The following is a 20225-nucleotide window of genomic DNA, read 5'->3' as shown; positions in this document are numbered from 1 at the left end:
TCACGATCTCCAACTGGATATTGGAAAGGCAACCACAACGCCCACAAGCATCGACCGAGAGGCCTGGCACAGGCCTCACTGGACCGGGGTTCCGAAGAGGCGGTCCAGACAGCCACGAGGAATGACAGGCTCTGGTTGATTGGGGCCTTCATGCCTGGGGGGCCCATCGGCGGCCGACGCCCCTACGGTAGGCCCGAGAGCCCACCCTGACTCTGGTAAATTGAATGCTGGACAGTACACGCCGCTGCTACCTGTGTCCCCCCCCCCCTGTGGGGCCTCCACCCGGCTCTGAGCGCTCCACTCGCCACCTGAGGTGACACTGCAGAGATGGGTATGTACTTGACACCAGCCCCTGGCCCACACCGTATAGCCCCTTTTCAGAACTGCCTACCACCGGGCCCTGGGGTTCCATGTTTATGGGGTGGGGGGTTTGAGTGGGATGAGGGCCATACCAGCAGACGTACAGAGGGACATAACCGTTGCAGAGCCATATGCTAGCCCTGGGCCTCACTAACAGACATGCCCCGCCACCTAGGAAGTAGGGCCGCAGATGGGCCCGGCCGAAGATAACTGAGACTTTAGTAATATTTGAGATTTCTGAATTTTTATTTTATAGTTTGAGATTTGGGCAAAAAATGCTAATTGAAATAATAATTGCATCAACCGTCCCCCAGCCAGGACTGGAGCTACCACGTGCCCACCCTCGAGGGCACGTGGTCTGTCTCTGGACTATCCCAATGTGACTGGCAGACATAATGGCTGGACAGGCAGCCACAGCCCTAGGTGGTTGCAGCGGGTGGACTCGGCCGGTGGTGGACGGGAGGAGGGTGGGGGAAAGGTTTGATCAAGCGTTATGGGATGTACAAAATGTATTGTTTACTATGTTTATTGTATTCGCTGTGTTTACCAGACTTCAACCCCGCTTATCAGCTCACACCCTGGTACACGAAGGAGATATCACCGGGCTTCGGGTGGGGGTGGGCGGCCCCAGGGGGGGCTCCCTGGGGGTGATCAGACTCTAGTTAGAGACGCATGGACTGACGATCCACCACTTCCCACTACAATGAACCCTGTTGTCCCGTGAACCCAAGACTGCAGACCGCTACCTCGTAGAACGCTTGCTGATCCCAAACCTGGGTAGACATGACCCTAATTGACATGACAGGTGAGCTGGGTGCCGAAAGAGCGGCGTGATACCCACGATCTAACACCCCAGACCAACTGGCCAACGGCCCACGTAACGGACTCTAGTTGTACATAAATTCGGGGACCATTCCGGAGGCACTCTCTAGGAGGCCTGCACACCGGTGGGCGACTGACCCCGAATCGAGTCACAGTTACCTTCTACACGGACGGACACCCTAACCCCTGACATTGACCGGACTACGCCCAGCACCTTCCTCGAACCCAACACACTGACTACCACCTCATCCTCTCCCCCCTACGAACACACCCCAAGATGGGCTCCAAATATGAGCCCGCTCCGCTCACCTTGTGGTCCAATAACATTAGGGGCCTGAACGTCCCCGAGAAACGCTCCCAGGTACTTCGAGCGCTATGGTCGGAGCGTGTCTCGGTGGCCTTCTTACATGAAACACACCTAAAAGGAACAGAAGCCCCCACCGTAAGGAACGGGCGTTACCCCCTAGGATATTACGCTAACCACCCGGATAACAAGAAAGCGGGTGTAGCAATCCTTTTCTCCCGCAATGTCCCATTCATGCTCGTAGACCAACGGAAAGACCCAGGGGGCAGATACCTATTCATTAAAGGGACCATAGCACAACACATGTACACGTTTGCCTGTCTGTACTCCCCGAACCGTAACCAGCACGTCTTCTTGAATAAGACATTAACAGCACTCAATAAATTTATGGAAGGCATCCTGATAGTAGCTGGAGACTTAAACACGCCACTAGACGCTAGAATAGACACATCCAGGGGAGAGTGCGCAATACCAAGTCACTGCATACGCGCTACGGGGAGGGCATTAGCACGGAGTGGTCTAGTAGATTGCTGGAGGGCGGTGCACCCAGAACGCAGGGATTACTCTTATTACTCCACAGTGCATCAGCGCTACAGCCATATAGACTATGTTTTCCTAGCTCAGGAAGCCTTGCCCCTGCTCCGCCAGGCGAATATCAGTTCACTAACTGACTCAGACCACGCACCAATTATAGTGCAGATCCAATCCCCACTACACAAACCCGCCGAAAGATCATGGAAATTAAATGAAAACTTACTACTTAAATTAGAAGATACGGAACCTATCAGATTAGCCCTGACACAATACTTTGACACAAACAACACCCCGGACACGCCCCCCCTGACCATCTGGGAGGCGCACAAATGCGTCGTGAGAGGACAATATATTAGGGCCTGTACACAACGGAAGAAAGAACGCACACAACAGCTTTCCGCGTTAAACGCACAAATCACCAGTCTAGAACAGACCCATAAGCGAAGTCCGGATGAGGACACCTTCCTCCGGAGAACACTCTTAGTCGATCCGCGCGTTTTTTTTACGAACACTCAGACAAGAGCGGCAGGTTGCTGGCTCGCCAGCTCCAGGACCGCCGACGAGCAAACCACATACACAAGATCAAACCATGGGATAAAGCTGAAACACGTCTACCAGACGGGATACAGCGCGCTTTTGTAGAATACTACACAAGTCTTTATAATATCACCCAACCCACCACTGCAGCGGCTCAGACACGCCGCCGAACCCTAATTTCAGAATTCCTGAGTCAAAACATAGACAGGAAGCTGAGGTTAGAGAAGACCTAGAGCGACCCCTAGAGATAGAGGAGCTGACGGCGGCATTGAAACAATCTAAAACACACAGGGCCCCGGGTCCAGACGGTCTCCCTCTGATATACATACGCACATTCCGGGACATCCTCCTGCCAAACCTCCTCCGGGGCCTCAACTCCCTAATTGAGGAGGGCCGCTTCCCCACAGAGACGCTGGCTGCTACAGTCACGGTTATACCCAAAGAGGGTAAAGACCCGACGCTCTGCGCAAATTATCGCCCCATTTCCTTATTGAATGCAGACCTGAAGCTATTTGCCAAAACCATTGCCTTGCGGATCGCGAAATACCTTCCAGATCTTATACACTCAGATCAGGTCGGCTTTATCCCGGGGAGGGAGGGGAGGGATAACACAATTAAAGCTCTGAACATAATACACATCGCTCGGTCGCGTCGAACGGAACTACTGCTATTGTCAACGGACGCAGAAAAAGCTTTCGACCGAGTCGACTGGACGTATCTAGAGCACACGTTAGAGCACATGGGATTCGGACCGCATATGCTGTCTTGGGTGCTCTCCTTGTACACGACGCCCACAGCGAGGGTCCGCATCAATGGAGCTCTCTCAGCCCCCTTCCCGATACGCAATGGAACTCGGCAGGGGTGTCCACTCTCCCCCCTCCTGTTTGCCCTCTCCCTGGAACCATTCTTGGGGGCGGTCAGACGGAATGGGGGAATCACGGGATTCGCGGTGGGGCGCACAGAATACAGAGTAGCTGCATATGCAGATGACATGCTGTTCTTTCTTGCGCAGCCGCTGGTCTCGCTGCCGAACCTCCTCGCGACGTTCCAGGAATTCGGGGAGATCTCAAACCTTAAACTTAACACCGATAAGTCCGAAGCCCTCCACTTACCAGCCCCGGGCGACCGCGCAACACACCTCTATGCTCAATACCGTTTTAAATGGTGCCACACCAAACTAAAATACTTAGGAATCTGGTTGCTCAAAGACCTGTCACTCCTGTACCCCCTCAATTACCTGCCGTTGCTGCAATCACTACAGGCTGACCTCGAGAGGTGGTCCTCGTATTACATCACCTGGTTTGGCCGTATGAATGCAGTTAAAATGAACGTACTGCCCCGGATACTCTATCTATTCCAGACGGTCCCAACCGCGGTACCGAGAGCCTTCTTTCGCTCCATGTCAACCGCAGTCCGCCAATTTGTCTGGAGCTCCCGCCCTACCCGCACGAAGAGAACTGCCCTAGAACTACCGAAACAGATGGGAGGTATGGGACTGCCCTCATTAGAGACATACCACCGCGCCGCACACATCCATAGGCTCACCGATTGGCACGTACAAAAACCCTCCAAACAGTGGGTGACCCTGGAACTAGAACAGGCAGCCAAGACAATCCCCTCCAAACTGTGGCTACACACCACCACTTTCTCAGACCTACGCACTAATAACCCCCTGATCAACGCCACGCTATGAGTATGGATAGGTACCCGCTACCGACTACAACTAACCTCCTCGCCTAGCCCCCTCACGCCCATCACACACAACCCGGACCTTGCCGACTCCCTCCACCCTAGCGATCTGGCCGGCCTCCAAGGGTCCGACTGGACATACCTACACCAGTGGCTTGGCCCTCGCGGACTTAAAACTCTCGGGGACCTTTGCCCAGAAAGAACGCCTACGCTGCTCGAACGGTTTAGGTACCACCAAATCAAAGCATACTTTAAATCGCTAACGGGACGAGGACACCTGCTTAGACCCCTCACTAGCTTTGAACTCCTATGCACACGACGCACACATACTCCCCGAGGCATTTCGGCGCTATATGCCCTACTCATAGCCCAGACTAGGGACGACGTGGTGCTTAGATTTAAGACCCACTGGGAGGCAGATTCAGGAGAAAGCCTAACCGCACAGGAATGGGACAAAATCTTCACCCTTACACATAAAAGCTCAATCAGCACTAAATTCCAGGAATTGAATTACAAAATCCTAACCCGCTGGTATAGGTCCCCCGACATACTACATCGCATGCGAGAGACAACACCAGACACCTGCTGGAGATGCGACACCCACCCCGGCACATACCACCACATATGGTGGACATGCCCTAAGATCGTCCCGTATTGGGAAAAGATCAGAGGAAAGATCCGCGCAATCACTGGTTCGGAAATGCCTTTAAACCCCCTGACCATGCTATTGCACCACACCCCCATGTCCCTAAAAACATATAAGAAGTCTGTTACGCTACCGCTCCTTAATGCAGCCAAGTCCCTCATCCCAGCGATGTGGAAGCAGAAGGGGGCACCCACCCTCCAGCAATGGATAACCAAGGTGGAAGATATACATTCTATGGAATCATTAACAGCCGATCTCCATGGGAGACAAGAGCAATGTGCACTGACTTGGTATCCATGGGTAACATACTTAGCCAACAGATTACAGACCCAAGGTACGACACTCCAAGGACCCGCAGACACACCACACACACCAACCCCCTGACGGGACTTCTGACTGTATCCCCTCCACCCCACGACTTAGACAGACGACAGTAGACATTTGCGCTCTACCAGCCAGGATTCTGAAGTGACTCGCTCAATGACGAGCGGACGCAGACAGATCTTACGATCGACTTGTTCTAGACACGACCTCTAGGGAACCACACCATGACGAAGTTTTACTCATATAAAGGTGAAGCTATTCTTTGATACATAATCAGAACACAATTAAAACGCTAAACTACCAGAATGAAACTAAACAGCCTTGCTCACAAGCTAGGGTGATTTTCATAGTACCCGATCATACTCCCGAAGCCCTTGACGCATCGAAAAGTATAAAGCTAATAGCAGAGGATGATACTAATGCACAGCCTAATTATACGTAATCAGGGCTCACCTTCGGTTAATTGTTACCTGGCATTCGGAATGTTACAATGCAAAAATGTTATTCTGATACTGTTGTTCTATGACTCACACACTGTTTTACTTGTGAAATGAAAAACGAAAAATGAGAAATAAAGATTGTCAAAAAAAAAAAGTGAGATGTAGGTTTACGGCTTAGTTAGGGTTAGGAGAGTAATGTTATTAAGGATAGTTTAGGATTAGGGGGATACCTAATTTCAAGACACGTGTGGTGTCACAAAATGAGATAGAGGGAAGCTATATTTGAACATATTTAAACAAACATATAATAAAAAAGCCCAGATTGTTCTGCAAAATTTTAGTACTTAAGAGGTTAATAGGGGATCCTGGGGCCATCTTTTTACTTTTATGGGGAGGGATACCATGGCGGGCTCCTCCCAAGTTCACTGCCAGTCATGTCTTGAGTTGTGCAGGAGGAAGCAAATTGATTCTTTCACAGTTAATTGTGTGTCTCGGATATACCTGACATATTGTTTACTTTTATTAAAAGTGGATTTTACTGTGAGAAGGAAAGGTTCATGGTTGTATACAAATCTGTAAATTTCAATAGGCTTCTCACTATAAATTTTTATTTGATGTGCCATAGCTTGTTGTATGACCAGATTTATCATTGCATCATTATTATTATTATTATTATTATTGACATTTATATAGCACCAACCGATTCCGTAACGCTTTACTTTTACAACAGAAATGCCTGAAAAGAAAACTCAGTAGATGCATCAAATTCTCCTGCACAGGCATAATTTAACTAATGAAAGAAGCTCCTATTAGACTTCCATTTGGCAGATCAATTTTTTTCTGAAAATGAGTTTGTTTGGGACCTCTAATACTGCTTCATTTGGTGGTTCAGCTCATCTGAAGATTTGAAGAAACATTTGTACAAGCCGAAAAAAGGCAGACAAATGTGTTTCAGCTGGTGTGAATAAATTAAATTCCTCTTAAACTGTACCCGGACAAATCTATCCTTACAGGATTTACCTGTTGAGTTTTATTCAACAGAAACAGGCTAGAAAGAAAAACAGCAGAGCCAAGAAGGAAAGAAAAAAATAAATACATAGCGGTCCATTACATGGCATAGGGTCCAGTGACGGAACTGCTCCAGTGCAGGTGAGGGCGAAGGATCGTAGATTAGATTTCAGAACCTTATGGTCAAGAGCAACTACTGCCCAATTGGATCATAACATATAACATTTTAAATGGAGCGTAGATCAATAAAAGCAAAGTGTAACCTTAGTAAAAAATAACTTTTGTATCCTGAAACAAGTGCAGCCTCTGGCACAAAAGATTTCTGTTGAACAAAAGATAAAGCAACCCTGATCCGTGATGTAGGGTGTTCAGGCAGGATCTTGAGCAGATAGTGTCAGTGAGATGAGTAGTTTAGGGGGACGGACAGGAACATGGGACCACTCCTGAGATAACTTGGGTGACATTTGCTCAGTTTCCTTCCAAACCGTTGCAGTTTAGGCAATAAGCCCCACGAGTGAAGTAACTTGGAAGAGGCCTTAGGCGTGGAAGCCGTGATGAAGTAGCCATCTTTAAAAATAAGAAGATAGGCAGGATGGCCCCACCAATAATGCATATGTTGGGCCATTACAATTTTAGTTGCTGGTGCATTCTCTCTGGGAGCATTTTTATACCTTCAGCCTTAACAGTATAAAAATGTATTCTTGTTATCACGTCCCTAGGGACCACCTGAGGTGCGTTTACTACCTACGGAAGCCTGTGCATAAGGTCCAATAACAAGGGCTCAATTAAGAGCCTATTGGGCCTTGTGCTGACAATTCTAATGGGCCTAATTACAGAATCTTATTGACACATTTACAGGATGCATTTCTAAGAATACACATATCCTATGCTAATTTCTCGTTTTCATCTCTCAACCAAACCCATACCCTCCAACATCAGAACCCTATCAAGCAGTATGTCGGTGGGCGGGATAAAAGGAGATGAGCCAATGAAGAGAATAACGTGACTGGCCACGCCATAAAGGGGTGCGTGTGCCTAAAGAATTAAAACATTGTTTCAGCAGCTGGAGCTTGGTGCAGAAGCTCCTGGTATGTAGCCTGGGACAGAGAAATGTAGATGTTGCAAGTTTTTTAGAATTAAGGGGACAGGCTACAGTGTTAGAAGGACCTAAGGAACAAGAGCATTTGTACAGTGCACCAAGTCAACTTTACTTTAACTAATTTATAGTTGCATCCCTCCTAACTTAATTCCCTCTGCATAAAGTAAAAGCATGTGAAGAGTAGTAAAAAACAAAAACAAAAAAACATCTGTTCCCAGGTCGATATCAGGAAGTAGTTTTAAGAGAAAGTCCCGGACAAAGGTAGGCACGTCTTCACCTGCCCTGGGATCCCCCGGATGCGGGGATTATTCTTCCCTGTCCTATCCTCTAAATTGGCGCATGTACTTTATTGCGCAGGGTCATAAGTTCATCCAAAAGAGAATTATGGTGGGTGATGATCTTGTCACTTTATCTTCTAGCTCATTGGTCCAGGTTCCTAACTCCCTCTCGAAATCTGCGGCCAATGAGAGGATGTCCTTCCTAATATCTTTTTAGAATTCTGTGAGCATTTGTTTGATATTGTCCACAGCATGGGAGTCCCCAGAGCCTGCTGAGATGCTCCTCGCATAATCCACGTGGTGTGACGACTTGTCCGAATATAAGGTGTCACAGGATCACTAGTCTATTGTTGCTATTCCTTCAATCCTCCACTAGTCCTAGTTCCAGATGTTCTGAATATGGTGATTGTAAGGAATCATATACTTATCTTGGCGGTCTGCCGATCAGCTGTTCCTCCGATCGAGCGGAGCGCCTCCTTCAGTCTTCCTAACCGATCAGATAGTCTCCTAGACGCCGGCCGCTGTGCGCATGCCCATGTTTATGATGCGGTGCACGCGTGCTGACGTCAGACGATGGGCAGTACTATGGGCAGGATTTACAGACACCCTCCTACGTTTTGGGAGCATGACTACATCAATCACGTCCCCAGATATATAAAAATTCACTTGACCAATGTTTCAGTGCCCTGCTGTGGTTCCTAGCTTGCCTAGTATACCAAGATTGGTTTTGTAGTTATTCTGGTTTTCATTTGGCTTCCTCATTGACTATTCTGATTTCTGGTTCCCTTGACTTGGCTCTGGTTATTTGTTTTTGCTGTTTTCTTGTTACCTTTGACCTGTTTTTGACTATTCTCTTTTATTACCTTCAATCCAGCCATTCTGGTTTAGGTAATATTCCCTTTTCTATAGGAGAGTTAATATTCCGTGTGTTGGGTCACTCCATAGTCATGACATTACAACAGGGCCATTATTGATCCTGCAGGTATTAACCCCCCAGTCTCTCATGATACACGTTTGGATGGTCTTGACCACAGAATGGATCAGTTTGCTCAGGCTTTACAAACATTATTTTAATCGGTCAGCTAACATGCAACCCGAAAACCAAGATGAATCCCTAACTCCTATTACTGCTGCATCAGATTCATATCCCTGCAGCAATAACAATATGCATTTTCCTTTATGTTATGGTGGGGACCCTATAGGCTGTAGAGGGTTTTTGAATCAGGTGAGCACACATTTCGAGCTTCACCTAGATCATACCCTACTGATAGAGCTAAAATTTGATTTATTATCACTCTTCTTCAGGGGTCAAGTCCTGGGTAAAAAAGTGCAGGAACTCACCCAAGATCCACTCCCCGCCCCCCCCCCCCCCCCCCCTCACCGCCCAAAAAATGATACGCTTGTATGCAGGGGCTGAGTAAGTGCACGGGGCTGAAGAGGGGGGGGCATGGGCTGAGGTAAGGGACAGGAGCGGAGGAAAGGGACAGGAGCGGAGGAAAGGGACCGGAGCGGAGGAAAGGGACAGGAGCGGAGGAAAGGGACAGGAGCGGAGGGAAAGGGACAGGAGCGGAGGAAAAGGGACAGGAGCGGAAGAAAGGGACAGGAACAGGAACTGAGGTGCTGAGGAGGGGGAGGATGGGGGCAGGGGCTGAGGAGGGGGGCATGGGCTGAGGAGAGGGACAGGGGCTGAGGAAGGGGGACAGGGGCTGAGGAAGGGGGACAGGGGCTGAGGAAGAGGGACAGGGGCTGAGGAAGAGGGACAGGGGCTGAGGAAGAGGGACAGGGGCTGAGGAAGAGGGACAGGGGCTGAGGAAGAGGGACAGGGGCTGAGGAAGAGGGACAGGGGCTGATGTTCGTATGCAGGGGCTGAGTAAGAGCACGGGGCTGAGTAAGGTGGACAAGGGCTGAGTAAGGTGGACAGGGGCTAAGGAGGGGGACAGGGGCTAAGTAAGGTGACAGTGCTGTGGAAAGAGGGACAGGAGCTTAGGAGGAGGGGGGGTCATGGGTTGAGGAAGGGGCCATGCATGGGCTGAGTAAGGTGGCAGGGCTGAGGAAGAGGGACAGGAGCTTAGGAGGAGGGGGAGCATGGGCTGAGGAAGGGGCCATGGGCTGAGGAAAGGGACAGGGGCTGAGGAGGGGGACAGAGGCTGAGGAGGGGGACAGAGGCTGAGGAGGGGGGCAGGGGCTGATGAAGGGAGCAGGGGCTGGAGATGGGGGACAGGGACTGAGGAGGGGGACAGGGACTGAGGAGGGGGGCAGGGACTGAGGAGGGGGGACGGGACCTTAAATAGGGGGACAGGGACTGAGGAGGGAGACAGGGACTGAGGTGGGAGACAGGGACTGAGGAGGGGGACAGGGACTGAGGTGGGAGACAGGGACTGAGGAGGGGGACAGGGACTGAGGTGGGAGACAGGGACTGAGGTGGGAGACAGGGACTGAGGTGGGAGGACAGGGACTGAGGTGGGAGGACAGGGGACTGAGGTGGGAGGACAGGGACTGAGGTGGGAGGACAGGGCCTGAGGTGGGAGGACAGGGACTGAGGTGGGAGGACAGGGACTGAGGAGGGGGGACAGGGCCTTAAATACGGGGACAGGGACTGAGGAGGGGGACAGGGACCGAGTAAGGGGATTAGGGCTTGAGGAGGGGGACAGGGACTGGGGAAAGGGACTAAGGAGGGAGACAGGGACTGAGGAGGGGGGACAGGGCCTTAAATAGGGGGACAGGGACTGAGGTGGGAGACAGGGACTGAGGAGGGGGGCCAGGGACTGAGGAGGGGGGACAGGGACTGAGGAGGGGGGACAGGGACTGAGGAGGGGGGACAGGGACTGAGGAGGGGGACAGGGACTGAGGAGGGGGGACAGGGACTGAGGAGGGGGGACAGGGACTGAGGAGGGGGGGCAGGGACTGAGGAGGGGGACAGGGCCTGAGGAGGGGGGACAGGGCCTGAGGAGGGGGACAGGGCCTGAGGAGGGGGACAGGGCCTGAGGAGGGGGACAGGGCCTGAGGAGGGAGACAGGGCCTGGGGAGGGAGACAGGGCCTGGGGAGGGAGACAGGGCCTGGGGAGGGAGACAGGGCCTGAGGAGGGAGACAGGGCCTGAGGAGGGAGACATGGACTAGGGAGGGAGAGAGGGCCTGAGGAGGGATACAGGGCCTGAGGAGGGAGACAGGGCCTGAGGAGGGAGGACAGGGACTGAGGAGGGGGGACAGGGCCTGAGGAGGGAGACAGGGCCTGAGGAGGGAGACAGGGCCTGAGGAGGGAGACAGGGCCTGAGGAGGGGGGACAGGGCCTGAGGAGGGGGACAGGGCCTGAGGAGGGGGACAGGGCCTGAGGAGGGGGACAGGGCCTGGGGAGGGAGACAGGGCCTGGGGAGGGAGACAGGGCCTGGGGAGGGAGACAGGGCCTGAGGAGGGAGACAGGGCCTGAGGAGGGAGACAGGGCCTGAGGAGGGAGACATGGACTAGGGAGGGAGAGAGGGCCTGAGGAGGGAGACAGGGCCTGAGGAGGGAGACAGGGCCTGAGGAGGGAGACAGGGACTGAGGAGGGAGACAGGGACTGAGGAGGGAGACAGGGACTGAGGAGGGAGACAGGGCCTGAGGAGGGAGACAGGGACTGGGGAGGGAGACAGGGACTGGGGAGGGAGACAGGGCCTGAGGAGGGAGACAGGGCCTGAGGAGGGAGACAGGGCCTGAGGAGGGAGACATGGACTAGGGAGGGAGAGAGGGCCTGAGGAGGGAGACAGGGCCTGAGGAGGGAGACAGGGCCTGAGGAGGGAGGACAGGGACTGAGGAGGGGGACAGGGACTGAGGAGGGGGGACAGGGACTGAGGAGGGAGACAGGGCCTGAGGAGGGAGACAGGGACTGGGGAGGGAGACAGGGCCTGAGGAGGGAGACAGGGCCTGAGGAGGGAGACAGGGACTGAGGAGGGAGACAGGGACTGAGGAGGGAGACAGGGCCTGAGGAGGGGGACAGGGACTGGGGAAAGGGACAAAAAAAAAAAAACTAAAGTGCCTTCCCCCCTCCCTGAGGCTTACCTTGGGCCAGGAGGGGTGGGACAGGATCTGGAACCTGCAGCCTGCAGTCAGTGGAGTAAGCCGGCCTCTCCTGATGATGTCAGGAGGAGGGGGCGTGGCTTCCTCTGCTCCCCAGCGGTCCTGTGAGAAGAGCAGAGAAAGTCACGCCCCCTCCTACTGACATCATCAGGAGAGGCCGGACGACTCCACTGACTGCAGGGGGAGAGGTGAGTTTAAAAATCCGAGTCCCCAGTCAGAGGCAGGGGATTCGGATTTGTGCTCCCCCCTGCTCTGGCAGCCGCTTGTGCCAGCCCTGGGTCCTGCAGGACTAGTAATAGGAGGCGTTCCTGCTGTGGGAAAAGTGCAGGAACGCCGTTCCCACGCGTTCCTGCAGGACTCGAGCCCTGCTCTTCTTATCGAGAAGGCTCTGGCCGGGGCTAATCCTATTTGAGAGAATGACAGTAATTTGGTTTATGACTATAAGGAGTTTGTCATTGCATTTAACCGTGCTTTTGATCCACCAGGGAGACAAGCCCATGCAGCCTTAGAACTTCGCACTCTAGCAGCAGATATAAAATGGAATTATCGAGCATTTGTAGATGTATTTCTTAATGACTTATCTGATTCCATTTTAGACGAGGTGAATTACCTGAGAATTTTGAGAAACTCATCTCTTACCTATCTCTAAAATGGCTTATCCTTGAGAAGTGGGTTATTTAATTGTATTAAGGTGTGTTTTGCGCATGCGCTATTGTACGCATGCGCATTGGCTTTGTGCCCCCGTCCCCTTGTTAATTTAATCTTGACGGAAGTCGAACTGTTCGGCGCATGTGCATTAATAGCTTTAGTTCAGCTCGATCAGGTGGCCGGCGTAATGGGATGTGCATGGCATGTCAAATGTAGTCATGTGACTAGATTCACACAGCTGATCCGGAAATGTAAGTATCTATCCTTATTTGGCGCTCCCAGTCTATTTAAAATTGTCTAATCTTGTTGAAACAAATCTCATATAATTAGCAATTAGTTAAGTATTTAATGAACCTTCTTTTTTGATTGGTTGAATTCCATTGCATTGTGTGACACCCCCAATATGTGAGACTATAATTGGAGAGATGATTATGTTCTGACGCTGCTTTTGTGATTATGTCATTAACAAATTGTAACATTTCACATGTTTTTTTCACTTGTTAATTGTTATATACACCTATATATATTCTATGTAAGTTGTGTGTTTCAGTAGCTTGATAAAGGCCCTAAGGGGTCGAAACTTTGTTTTTTGGTGCTTGGGTCCAATAAAAATTGCCTACCTGTTGGAATACCTTGGAGTGCCTGGATTATTTTCTACATTTAAATCATTCTCCCAGCCAGTCACTATTACTATATGTTTCCGTTGATGTATACAGTGGTGTATTTTGGATTTGTGCTGCCCTAGCCACAACTAAATTCGGGCACTCCCAAAATGTAAATTTGCCCCTCCAATTCGTGTCAAGGCCATTTTTTTGACTGACAGACACATGCCCTCATTGATACATGCACTGATATACACTCACTGACAGATACACAGTCATTGGCACACACTGTTTAACCAACACACACTTTCACTGACAGACGCACACTGACACACCCACTCACTGACAGGCACATACTCTCAGGTACACATAAAATTACATACACACACTGGCACACCCATTCTCACTCACAGACACACACTGACAGCTACACTCACTCACAGTAAGGTGGACAGCCCCAGAACACGAGGCAAACAAGGCATTTGTCTGGGAGCTTGGGGTGGAATGTATACACCCCTAGACAAACTGTGTTTTATATATACAATGTATGACGCATTAAACCTTTGAATGCTTATTGATAATGATACCGGATGTCATGTTACATGATATTGTTTTATTATAATGTACTGTTTCTTTAATGTTCATCTTAAGTTTGTCTCTTGGGCCACTCCATAGTTTGCATGATGCTTCAGATTCTCCCCTCCCCCTTTCCTGTTCCAATGTATTCTATGCTGTACATCTATATGTGACTTGTGATATCTCTCCTACCTGTTTGGAAGAATCGTTCTTTTACCTGTTGTAACTGCACATTCTACAGATCATACGACGAATAAACAGCGCCAGATCTTCTTACATGTGAGTTGTGACTGAGTAAACTATCTGGGAAGGTGATTTGGTATGGATAATCTCATCAGGGCAATGAGCGCCATGTGCTCCTGAAAATCACATTCATAGCCTTTGCAGCCGTTCCAGAATAGTAAAAGAACGTATCCAGCAGCTTGTACATAGATTGCTGTGTCACAGGACAGATCATAGTGAAGTGTAACTGTGTGTATTGTATGAGAAGTCTGCATAGAACCCCAGCACAGCTTGTTACAGCCCCAGCACAGCTTGTTACAGCCCCACACAGTATACAGACACACTTCACTGCTACAGCCAAGCCTGTGTACCTCAGGCCATCATGAGTGGAAAAGGCTCAGTATGTGATGAAACACCACAGCATGCAACACATGGAGAAAGCCAGGATGAGGACCCAGAGCCCAGTGCATTGGCTAAACGCTCTGTGAAACCCACTTGGAAGGTTAAAGAGAACTATGAATCCATGAGAACTGAACTAGCAACCAGTTTGAAGCAGATTTGGGATAAAATCCTCACCCACATTGATGTGATTTCATGTCCCAGCCATAAGGTACTGCAACTAGAGGGCGCCATAAAGCATCTCTGTGCTTCATATGAACTGTACCAGACTACAAGCAATAAATATAAAACTATTCTGCAAAACATTAACACTGAGGAATCATTAGAGCAACTTAACAATGTCCAGCTTCTTAACATGGAAAGAGAAAGCTTTATCCTGCTAACTAAAGCAAAGGCAGAAGCAAAATTAACGCAGCCGCAGGACACTGTATCTCACAGATCCGTATCCACCAGACATTCTAAAAGTTCCTCTAGATCCCGAAGCTCAAGGCACTCAACGCTTAGTGAACAGCTTATAAACGCCCGAGCTGAAGCAGAGGCTAGCAAAGTACAGGCCGCATATGCTAAAAAGAGAGCAGACATGGAGGCTGAAGCTGCAGCAATGCAAGCCGAGGCTGCAGCAATGCAAGCGGAAGCGGCAGCAATGGAAGCTGAGGCAGCGTCTAAAGCAGCACGTCAAAGGGCAGCAATGGAAGCTCAGACAGCACGTCAAAGGGCAGCAATTGAAGCTTTAAAGGAACAGAGCAACTACGAGGCAGCTGCAGCAAGACTAAAGATTTTGGAACAAGCTATCGGTGCAGATGAAAATGCTAGTGAAAGGGTCAGCGTCAAGGCAGATGTGGAAGATCCATTCGAACGCACTAAGAACTATGTTCTAAACCACAGCAGCGAGCACTCAATGGCCTCCATTCTTCACGACAACGCAAGGACTTCACCACACCACGAGGCAAAAGCTGTTCCAGCAACTTCCTACATGCAAAACCACCCCAGTACAGCGCCTGACTGTCATGCTGATTCTGCATATGTCACAGAATTGCACACCAATCTGCAAGCAAGTCACCAACCTCCTGCTAATAGTACCGTTCCAGACTTTAACCCAACAACTCAGCTGAACGCCCTTGCTGCACCATATCTTCCAATGTCTCTTTACGACAATACCATAAACAACGCAATGCACAACATCCAACCAGCGACCTCCTACGTAAAGTCAGAGACAACTGATACAGCAGAGTTTGTAAAGTATATACTTCGAAGAGAGCTCACCAAGTCAGGCCTAGTAAGCTTCGATGACCATCCTGAAAATTACAGAAGCTGGAAAGCTGCCTTCAAAACTACCATAGGTGATCTTGGTATTTCTGCTGCCGAGGAGCTGGATCTGCTGATCAGGTGGCTTGGCCCACAATCTACAGAACGTGTCAAGAGCCTCAGGTCAGTCTACATCGACAATCCAACAGCAGGTCTCACCGCTGCATGGGAACGTCTAGAACAGAGTTATGGTAGTCCTGAAGCCATAGAGAATGCATTGCTTAAACGATTGGAAAATTTCCCAACGATATCTGGTAAGGACAATAAAGAGTTCCAGAGACTCAGTGACCTTCTTCTCGAAGTCCAGCTTGCCAAAACCGACCCTAAACTACCGGGCCTCAGTTACCTGGACACTGCTCGAGGAGTTAACCCTATCATTTACAAGCTTCCATATAGCCTACGTGAAAAGTGGATCCAAATTGGGTCAAAATACAAACGGGAAAACAAGGTTTCATTTCCCCCTTTCTCCTACTTCTGCGAATTTGTCAGGAACATTGCTGACACCAAGAACGATCCTAGTTTTGCGCTTGGTGAGTTCAGTACTCCCTCACTGAAAGGTGACAACCTACAAATCAGCTACAAGAACCGTAGAGGTCCCGTGTCTGTTAAGAAGACAGACATTATTCCCGCTCCCACCTCAGCTCCCGCCTCAAACAAGAGCGGCAAGATCGAAAACCCAAACCAATTATGTCCTATCCACAAGAAGCCACATCCCCTCAAAAAATGTATCGGTTTTAGGAAGAAGCCCCTACAAGAACGAAAGGAACTCCTAAAGACCTTTGGGGTATGTTATAGATGCTGTGCTTCCACTGATCACTTTGCCAAGGAATGTAAAATCCCTATCAAGTGCATAGAGTGCGGTTCGGAGGACCATGTTCAAGCTCTCCATCCACTCGAGCCCAACCCTTCACAATCTGCAAACCTTTCTCCCAGGCCAAATCACGATGGGAAGAGTACAGATCAGGTGCCTAATTCCACTATGATATTTTCCTCATGCACTGAAGTCTGTGGGGAAGACCACTGTGACAAGTCTTGTGCTAAAATATGCCTAGTGAACGTTCACCACAAGGATCAACCAGAAAGGACTTTAAAGGTGTATGCTATCTTAGATGATCAAAGCAATCGATCACTTGCCCGATCTGAACTGTTTGATCTATTTTGCATAAGAGGAGAGGTTCACCCTTACACCTTAGGCACTTGTAGCGGCACTACAGAGGTCTTTGGAAGAAGGGCACATGGATTTATTGTGTCCTCTCTAGGAGATAACGTACAATTACCCTTACCTACACTCGTAGAGTGCAACCAGATACCAGCCAACAAAGAAGAAATACCTACACCAGAAGTTGCCTTCTACCACCCTCACCTAAAGTCAATAGCAAGTGAAATCCCACCACTTGACAAAGATGCTAAAATCCTTCTTCTGCTGGGAAGAGATATTCTAAGGGTCCACAAGGTGCACAGGCAGGTCAGCGGACCCCCAGATGCTCCATTTGCCCAGTACCTGGACTTGGGCTGGGTCATCATAGGTAATGTCTGTATAGGCAAAATGAAAAGGCCTACTAACATTTCTTCATTTAAGACAAATATATTGCCGAATGGTCGTAATACTCACTTTGAGCCATGCCCACATCACTACTGGGTAAAGGAGAAGGTAACTAGCTGCAAGTTGCAACATGGCAACACAAACCTTTCCCGCACAAACGATGACAGGTTTGGCTCTACAGTTTTCAATGCAAGCAGTGAAGACAACATGTTAGCTCCTTCAGTAGAAGACAAAGAATTCCTTAAAGTAATGGACAACGAGTTCTTTCAGGAAGATTCCAATAGTTGGGTAGCCCCCCTACCCTTTCGCCTCCCGAGAGAGAAGCTACCCAACAATCTACATCAAGCCATTAAAAGATTCTCCTCCTTAAAGCGTACTTTGAGCAGGAAACCAGAGATGGAAAGACATTTTGTAGACTTTATCCAGAATATCTTTGATAGAGGTCATGCTGAACCCGCACCTCCACTGAAAGAAGGAGAAGAATGCTGGTACCTCCCTTCCTTCGGTGTGTATCACCCACGAAAGCCAGACCAAATCAGAGTTGTCTTTGACTCCAGTGCCCAACATGAAGGCATCTCACTTAACAGCATGCTCCTCACAGGGCCTAACTTGAACAACAGCCTGATTGGAGTCCTAATTCGCTTTAGACAAGAACCTGTAGCAGTGATGGCAGACATTCAACAAATGTTCCACTGCTTCATCGTCAAGGAAGACAACAGAAACTACCTGAGGTTCCTATGGCACAAGGACAATGACCTCAACAAAGAGGTAATTGATTACCGAATGAGGGTGCATGTCTTTGGGAACAGCCCTTCCCCAGCTGTAGCAATCTATGGACTAAAAAAGACAGCCCAGCTTGGAGAAGCTGAGTATGGATCCGACGCTCGTCAATTTGTCGAAATGAACTTTTACGTAGACGACGGGCTCAAATCCTTTCCTACTGCTAAAGAATCAATTGATCTTCTCACCCGAACAAAGGAGATGCTATCCGTAGCAAACTATTGAGAAACAACAAAGATGGGAGAAATTGAAAGGTTCTCTGAATCCACCAGAACAGCTCCAAATTCCACATTGCTATGCCCCAGTCTCCATTTCAGCCGCTAACCTGAAGGAAACCCATATTTCCTCAGACGCATCAGTTGAAGCTAAAGCTGCAGTGGCCTCTTTGAAGACTTCAGGGATCAATGGAGACATACATTGCAATTTTGTTCTAATCAAGACAAAGCTTACACCAAAACCTGTGCATACCATACCCAGACTTGAACTTTGTGCAGCCATGCTAGCAGTGAAAGATAGAGAAGTCTGTCGCAACGAGTGGCCTATGGGTCTTGTAACAAACGTAATGCCCAGCGATGATGGAAAGGTTCGCAAGGTCGAGATTAAGAAAACCAAAGTAGGTTCAGCTCGGACTTTCTCACGACCAATCACAGAATTGGTACTTCTCCCAAGCGAGTGACTTATGCAAGAGTACCAGACCGTACGGTACTATGGCGGGGAGAACACCACTATAACTGTTAACTATGCCACTGTTGAAGCTCCACGGCTATAAACTGTAGACTACAGGACTTTAGCCATCCGTTATTGGACTTCATGTTTTATTGTTTATTTACTGCATACCTTCTCTGTGTTGCAGGTATCTTGTATTTATGGTTTACACACCAGTATTATTTTCCAATGTTTTCTTCACTTACAGGTTCAAGTTGGACTTTTAGACATTTGGACTTATCTTTATATATATATAATAGGCTTTGAAATCTAAAGATTTCAGGCGGGGAGTGTCATGTTACATGATATTGTTTTATTATAATGTACTGTTTCTTTAATGTTCATCTTAAGTTTGTCTCTTGGGCCACTCCATAGTTTGCATGATGCTTCAGATTCTCCCCTCCCCCTTTCCTGTTCCAGTGTATTCTATGCTGTACATCTATATGTGACTTGTGATATCTCTCCTACCTGTTTGGAAGAATCGTTCTTTTACCTGTTGTAACTGCACATTCTACAGATCATACGACGAATAAACAGCGCCAGATCTTCTTACATGTGAGTTGTGACTGAGTAAACTATCTGGGAAGGTGATTTGGTATGGATAATCTCATCAGGGCAATGAGCGCCATGTGCTCCTGAAAATCACATTCATAGCCTTTGCAGCCGTTCCAGAATACCGGAGAAACTGACGGAAGCCAAGCACAGAGAGATGGACACAGGTTTCTTCAGGAAGGAAGAGATTCTTTATTCGGTTCACCGATCGGGACTCAGAGGGACTAATGTCACCAAAAAACAGCAAAGTCTGAGTCCTGATCATACAGTGTAGGTCCCTTATATAGGCATGTAGCTCCTCCCATAATCAGTTCAACCTACACATACTCTTATCTAATCAACCGAATAGAGACTAAAATCCTGTTTGACCACATGGCTTGCCCAGCACAATGGAGGAGGGGAAATACTTGTATATCCTGTATTCCTACTTATGCTCCTTACACTACTGATTGTATCTTAGCTACGTGTAACTGACTTAACTGGTACATCAACATATGCAAATGCACATACCATGTGGCAATCTTGTCCTAGTAAATTTATTTTTTTTACCCCCTTTGATGCTTCTGATATTTCACAATTCCAGATGCATCACTTAACCATAGTTTGCTTACACCTCAGGGTGTTATGAACCAGACCAGACTTTGCGACTCCCTAAGGATATGAATCCCTCAACATTCCTCTTCCTGTACTAGTTCTCCCTGATTTAGAGCCTCATACCTATATATAGCCATTATCTGTGCAGCAGCCTTTCTCTCTGCTATATTCTCTATAATGCTCTGCACAGACCAAACTACCAAAGGA

This window comes from Pelobates fuscus, chromosome 5 (assembly GCF_036172605.1).
Source record: "Pelobates fuscus isolate aPelFus1 chromosome 5, aPelFus1.pri, whole genome shotgun sequence".
Classification (NCBI taxonomy): Eukaryota; Metazoa; Chordata; class Amphibia; order Anura; family Pelobatidae; genus Pelobates; species Pelobates fuscus.
This window is presented reverse-complemented; position numbering follows the sequence as displayed.